At 50.3% G+C, this 7,500-nt stretch overlaps 1 non-coding gene across 1 annotated transcript; it reads right to left on the bottom strand.

Moving 5' to 3' along the window:
- Positions 1-937: 937 nt before the first annotated feature.
- Positions 938-1,092, bottom strand: LOC143175642 (5.8S ribosomal RNA). Its single transcript, XR_013000346.1, has one exon. It is a non-coding gene; the product is annotated as a 5.8S ribosomal RNA (ribosomal RNA).
- Between the last annotated feature and the right edge of the window lie 6,408 nt (positions 1,093-7,500).

Here is a 7,500-nt window from a genome sequence, read left to right as displayed (position 1 = left end):
CCGAAAGAGAGTATATGGTGATTCTTTTTATATATATATATTTCGAAATTCAACTGAACGTGGCGGAAGCGCACGGTGGTGGTCCAGCGAGGACACGCGACGACGGGGAATAAGAACTATTCGACCCGTTACGAATACGCATGCTCGTCCCGCACGATTTTAACACACACCGTGTTTTTCTCCAGTCGTCAAAGCGTTCGTGCGTCGAATTCGAAAAATAAAAAAAAGAAATACACCTTTTCTCTCTCTCTCGGGGTAAAAAGAGTCGATGTGTATTGTGTATAAAGGTTCTGCTGCGAGAAGTCTCGTTTTGCCGTGTGTTTCGGTAACGACGATCCTCCGAAACGTACATCTCATTCGTAAGAGAGGAAGAAAACAATCTCCCTGGGGCCAGTCGGTAATATACCGACATACGACGTGTCGTGCACATCCGTCTCACGCACGGTATACAAAATATGAATAAAACGTGTGTAGTCTCTCTCTCTCTCGACTTCTTAATATTTTCTTTCACCTCTGACGCATCATTTCAGGTGACGTCGGGAGCGCGGGAAAAAAAATTTTTCTAAACACACGAAACCGTTCATCTCACGAACAGCCGAAAAAGTTGTCGCTCAGATCCATATCGCAGTGGAGCGGTATCCGCGGGCGGTCGTAATTGAACGACGCACGACGCCGCGAACACTCACGCGAGTCCATACAAACGATTCCGATCGTTTTGCAACAACTAGAACGTACACTGTCCGTGAAATTCACAGAATTTTCGCGTGTCCGCGACAAACGCCGACGAGACACCCATCGTTCGCTCGTACGTAGCATCCTTCTCTTAACCCGACTCAGAAACGTTCTTTGCGCCCTTCGGTAAAAAAACGTTCGATCCGAAGAGGTGAACGACGGCGGGGATTTGACAGAGCTACGCAAGCAGTGTATGGTACGTAAACGACCCTCAGCCAGGCGTGGTCCAGGAATTGTATCCGTGGACCGCAATGTGCGTTCGAAATGTCGATGTTCATGTGTCCTGCAGTTCACACGTTGACGCGCAATTAGCTGCGTTCTTCATCGACCCACGAGCCAAGTGATCCACCGTTCAGGGTAATCGTATAAATTTTATATTTCACATATATAATTTTATTCTCATTTGTTCGACCTAATATCTCTCTTCTTTCAAAGAGAAGATAAAAGTTGATACCTGAATCTCCGACCAGCGCGCGAAGGAGATTCAGGCGTCGCCTTGGAGACGACACCGAAGCCTTTCGAGACGAAAAACGTTCAAGTAATATGTATATATTTCTCGACGTTCCGGGCGTATAGTGCATTCAAAAACCCGCGAAAGACGCAGAAGACTCGCACGCGTGGAAACGACGGGGATATATTTTGTATCCTACCCGATACTGAATCCATCGCGTGCAGTCGACCCTCGCGTTCTTCCGATCAGACGCATCTATTGTTGCGCGCATGTTTTCGCGTCGCATCGCGCGAAACGTTGCACGAATCGTACCGATCGATCGATTGAAAGCAAATAATGAAAAAAGACTTCACAGCTGGCTCTTTGCCGGTCATTCGTCCCATGTTATCTCTTGCCGCGAAATTGGCGCGCAAGAGTTGGGTGTCAGACGCGCGGCTTTAAAACGAGCTTCACGGCCGGTCCCTTCGTTACCGCTTTCGTTCTTTCTCTCGGAACGACCATGAACGAACACGACGAGCGACGCTACGGCATACACACGTCCACGGATTCGATTAAAAAAACAGACTTCACAGCTGGCTCTTTGCCGGTCATTCGTCCCATATTATCTCTTGCCGCGAAATTGGCGCGCAAGAGTTGGGTGTCAGACGCACGGCTTTAAAACGAGCTTCACGGCCGGTCCTCTCAATTCCGTGTACGGTACACGCAAGATGCGGGTTCCACTTCCAGACTACCCGGTCCCTTCTCTCTACGAGAATCGATAGTAGAAGAACGGCTCGAAAACGCGTCTCAGAGACTAGGGGAAAAGAAGCGGTATGCGAGCGAAACGAAAACGCATTATGGAAACGTCGCGAAACAATGTTCGACGGTTGCTCGGTTCCAATCGTGCGGCCGTTTCAATTTCTCGTGCGCTTCACCGTCCCTCCGTAACTCTGGCCGATCGCGTATACCGAAGAGCCGACACGCGCAAAAACCACAGGCATTGTATACTGTATATATATATGTTACAGTCACAGCCTTCGCGCGTTTTACTCTCCGACGCGGGGTTTCCACGACGAAAGAGAGACAGTTTCGTGGCGGGTGACTCGGCCGAATCGCTACGACGGGTATTTCTATTATAGAACGAATCATCGCCACCCTTTACCAGTGCCCGACGAAGGAATCACAAGGTCATCTGGAGTTTACAATGCCAGCGACGGTAATTCCAACGAAGACCCGATAAGTCAACTCATCGTTCTATTTCTCCCCGTACAGAAAAGCGAATCGACGCTAACGCACCTCGCGCAAGCACGAACGTTCTCTTCGCGTGGATCATCCCATCGTCGAAAGATGTAAAGACGCATTGGAGATCGTGGTCTCTGGCGGGCTCATTGCACGCCCCACTGCATATCTTTCCTCGAATCGAGAATGATTCGTCCACTAAGGCTGCGAAACTACGCGTCGAGGAAACTAGGGGAAAAAAGCGGGATGCGAGCGAAACGACAATACATTATGGAAACGTCGCGAAACAATGTTCGGCGGTTGCTCGTTTCCTCCTGCGGACGTTTCATTGCTCGGGCGCTTCACGTCCCTCCGTAACCTTCGCGCGATCGCGTGCCCCGGAGAGCCGGCAACCGGTGAACCACAGGCGTATAAACTATAGTCTTCTATAGCAAGCCTTCGGCGGTTACTCTCCGACGCGGGGATTCCACGACGAGAGAGAATTTCGTGGCGGGTGACATCGGTCGAAACGCTACGACGGGTATTTCTATTATAGAACGAATCATCGCCACCCTTTACCAGTGCCCGACGAAGGAATCACAAGGTCATCTGGAGTTTACAATGCCAGCGACGGTAATTCCAACGAAGACCCGATAAGTCAACTCATCGTTCTATTTCTCCCCGTACAGACAAGCGAATCAACGCTATCGCACCTCACGCATGCACGAACGTTCTCTTCGCGTGAATCGTCCCATCGTCGAAAGATATAGCCGCTTGGAGATCGTGGCCCATCAAGTTCTTCCGTAACTCCTGCGCGATCGCGTACCCCGGAGAGCAGGCAACCGGTGAACCACAGGCGTATAAACTATAGTCTTCTATAGCAAGCCTTCGCGTTTACTCTACGACGCGGGGATTCCACGACGAGAGAGATTTTCGTGGCGGGTGACACGGCCGAATCGCTACGACGGGTATTTCTATTATAGAACGAATCATCGCCACCCTTTACCAGTGCCCGACGAAGGAATCACAAGGTCATCTGGAGTTTACAATGCCAGCGACGGTAATTCCAACGAAGACCCGATAAGTCAACTCATCGTTCTATTTCTCCCCGTACAGAAAAGCGAATCGGCGCTATCGCACCTCACGCAAGCAGGAATGATCTCTTCGCGTGGATCGTCCCATCGTCGAAAGATGTAAGACGTACAGAAATCGTGGTCCATCACGATTATTCGTAACTCTCCGAGTCGCGTATCTGAGAGTAGGGCAAACGGAGAACCACAGGCATAAATAATACTATATATTTCTTATATAGTTAGCCTTCGCGTTTTACTCTCCGACATGGGGATTCCACGACGAGAGAGAGTTTCGTGGCGGGTGACTCGGCCGAATCGCTACGACGGGTATTTCTATTATAGAACGAATCATCGCCACCCTTTACCAGTGCCCGACGAAGGAATCACAAGGTCATCTGGAGTTTACAATGCCAGCGACGGTAATTCCAACGAAGACCCGATAAGTCAACTCATCGTTCTATTTCTCCCCGTACAGAAAAGCGAATCGACGCTATCGCACCTCGCGCGAGCACGTAACTACTCTTCGCGTGGATCGTCCCATCGTCGAAAGATGTAAGACGCACGGAAATCGTGGCCCATCAACGTTTTTTTGTAACTCTGCCGATCGCGTATCACAGAGCCGAGACGCACATACCACAGGCGTATAATACCGTTTTCTTTCGTATGGTAAGCCTTCGCGTTTACTCTTCGGCGCGGGGTTTCCACGTCGAGAGAGACTTTCGTGGCGGGTGACATCGGTCGAAACGCTACGACGGGTATTACTATTATAGAACGAATCATCGCCACCCTTTACCAGTGCCCGACGAAGGAATCACAAGGTCATCTGGAGTTTACAATGCCAGCGACGGTAATTCCAACGAAGACCCGATAAGTCAACTCAACGTTCTATTTCTCCCCGTACAGAAAAGCGAATCGACGCTGTTGCACCTCACGCAAGCACGAACGTTCTCTTCGCGTGGATCGTCCCATCGTCGAAAGATGTAAGACGCACGGAAATCGTGGCACATCACGTGTTTTCGGAACTCTGTCGACCGCGTATCTCAGAGACGACGCGCGCGAACCACTGGCATATACTATTATATATCGCGTTTTACCCTCCGACGCGGGGATTCCACGACGAGAGAGAGTTTCGTGAGCGGGTTGACTCGGAAGAAACGCTACGACGGGTATTTCTATTATAGAACGCATCATCGCCACCCTTTACCAGTGCCCGACGAAGGAATCACAAGGTCATCTGGAGTTTACAATGCCAGCGACGGTAATTCCAACGAAGACCCGATAAGTCAACTCAACGTTCTATTTCTCCCCGTACAGAAAAGCGAATCGACGCAATCGCACCATACGCGTGCACGTAAACAACTCTTCGCGTGGATCGTCCCATCGTCGAGAGACGTAAGTTTTCATAGTATGAATTCGCGTTTTACTCTCCGACGCGGGGATTCCACGACGAGAGAGAGTTTCGTGAGCGGGTTGACTCGGAAGAAACGCTACGACGGGTATTTCTATTATAGAACGCATCATCGCCACCCTTTACCAGTGCCCGACGAAGGAATCACAAGGTCATCTGGAGTTTACAATGCCAGCGACGGTAATTCCAACGAAGACCCGATAAGTCAACTCAACGTTCTATTGCTCCCCGTACAGAAAAGCGAATCGACGCAATCGCACCATACGCGTGCACGTAACAACTCTTCGCGTGGATCGTCCCATCGTCGAGAGACGTAAGTTTCCATACTATGAATTCGCGTTTTACTCTCCGACGCGGGGATTCCACGACGAGAGAGAGTTTCGTGAGCGGGTTGACTCGGAAGAAACGCTACGACGGGTATTTCTATTATAGAACGCATCATCGCCACCCTTTACCAGTGCCCGACGAAGGAATCACAAGGTCATCTGGAGTTTACAATGCCAGCGACGGTAATTCCAACGAAGACCCGATAAGTCAACTCAACGTTCTATTACTCCCCGTACAGAAAAGCGAATCGACGCAATCGCACCATACGCGTGCACGTAACAACTCTTCGCGTGGGTCGTCCCATCGTCGAGAGACGTAAGTTTCATAGTAAGCCTTCGGCGTTTTACTCTCCGACGCGGGGATTCCACGACGAGAGAGAGAGTTTCGTGAGCGGGTTGACTCGGAAGAAACGCTACGACGGGTATTTCTATTATAGAACGCATCATCGCCACCCTTTACCAGTGCCCGACGAAGGAATCACAAGGTCATCTGGAGTTTACAATGCCAGCGACGGTAATTCCAACGAAGACCCGATAAGTCAACTCAACGTTCTATTTCTCCCCGTACAGAAAAGCGAATCGACGCAATCGCACCATACGCGTGCACGTAAACAACTCTTCGCGTGGATCGTCCCATCGTCGAGAGACGTAAGTTTTCATAGTATGAATTCGCGTTTTACTCTCCGACGCGGGGATTCCACGACGAGAGAGAGTTTCGTGAGCGGGTTGACTCGGAAGAAACGCTACGACGGGTATTTCTATTATAGAACGCATCATCGCCACCCTTTACCAGTGCCCGACGAAGGAATCACAAGGTCATCTGGAGTTTACAATGCCAGCGACGGTAATTCCAACGAAGACCCGATAAGTCAACTCAACGTTCTATTTCTCCCCGTACAGAAAAGCGAATCGACGCAATCGCACCATACGCGTGCACGTAAACAACTCTTCGCGTGGATCGTCCCATCGTCGAGAGACGTAAGTTTTCATAGTATGAATTCGCGTTTTACTCTCCGACGCGGGGATTCCACGACGAGAGAGAGTTTCGTGAGCGGGTTGACTCGGAAGAAACGCTACGACGGGTATTTCTATTATAGAACGCATCATCGCCACCCTTTACCAGTGCCCGACGAAGGAATCACAAGGTCATCTGGAGTTTACAATGCCAGCGACGGTAATTCCAACGAAGACCCGATAAGTCAACTCAACGTTCTATTACTCCCCGTACAGAAAAGCGAATCGACGCAATCGCACCATACGCGTGCACGTAACTACTCTTCGCGTGGATCGTCCCATCGTCGAGAGACGTAAGTTTCCATACTATGAATTCGCGTTTTACTCTCCGACGCGGGGATTCCACGACGAGAGAGTGTTTCGTGAGCGGGTTGACTCGGAAGAAACGCTACGACGGGTATTTCTATTATAGAACGCATCATCGCCACCCTTTACCAGTGCCCGACGAAGGAATCACAAGGTCATCTGGAGTTTACAATGCCAGCGACGGTAATTCCAACGAAGACCCGATAAGTCAACTCAACGTTCTATTGCTCCCCGTACAGAAAAGCGAATCGACGCAATCGCACCATACGCGTGCACGTAACAACTCTTCGCGTGGATCGTCCCATCGTCGAGAGACGTAAGTTTCATAAGTAAGCCTTCGGCGTTTTACTCTCCGACGCGGGGATTCCACGACGAGAGAGTGTTTCGTGGCGGGTGACTAGGCCGAAACGCTACGACGGGTATTTCTATTATAGAACGAATCATCGCCACCCTTTACCAGTGCCCGACGAAGGAATCACAAGGTCATCTGGAGTTTACAATGCCAGCGACGGTAATTCCAACGAAGACCCGATAAGTCAGCTCATCGTTCTATTTCTCCCCGTACAGAAAAGCGAATCGACGCTATCGCACCTCGCGCGAGCACGTAACAACTCTTCGCGTGGATCGTCCCATCGTCGAGAGACGTAAGACGCACGGAAATCGTGGTTCATCGCGTCTTTTCCTACTCTCTTGAATCGCAATTTCGTATAGAGCCTACACACGCGAACCACCGGCATATACTATTTCTTCTCTCATAGTAAGCCTTCGCGCGTTTTACTCTCCGACGCGGGGATTCCACGACGAGAGAGTGTTTCGTGGCGGGTGTCTCGGCCGAATCGCTACGACGGGTATTTCTATTATAGAACGAATCATCGCCACCCTTTACCAGTGCCCGACGAAGGAATCACAAGGTCATCTGGAGTTTACAATGCCAGCGACGGTAATTCCAACGAAGACCCGATAAGTCAACTCATCGTTCTATTTCTCCCCGTA

The sequence above is a fragment of the Nomia melanderi genome, unplaced genomic scaffold, assembly GCF_051020985.1.
Source record: "Nomia melanderi isolate GNS246 unplaced genomic scaffold, iyNomMela1 scaffold0150, whole genome shotgun sequence".
NCBI lineage: Eukaryota > Metazoa > Arthropoda > Insecta > Hymenoptera > Halictidae > Nomia > Nomia melanderi.
The sequence above is the reverse complement of the archived record's forward strand: the minus strand, read 5'-3'. Positions and strand labels throughout refer to the sequence as shown.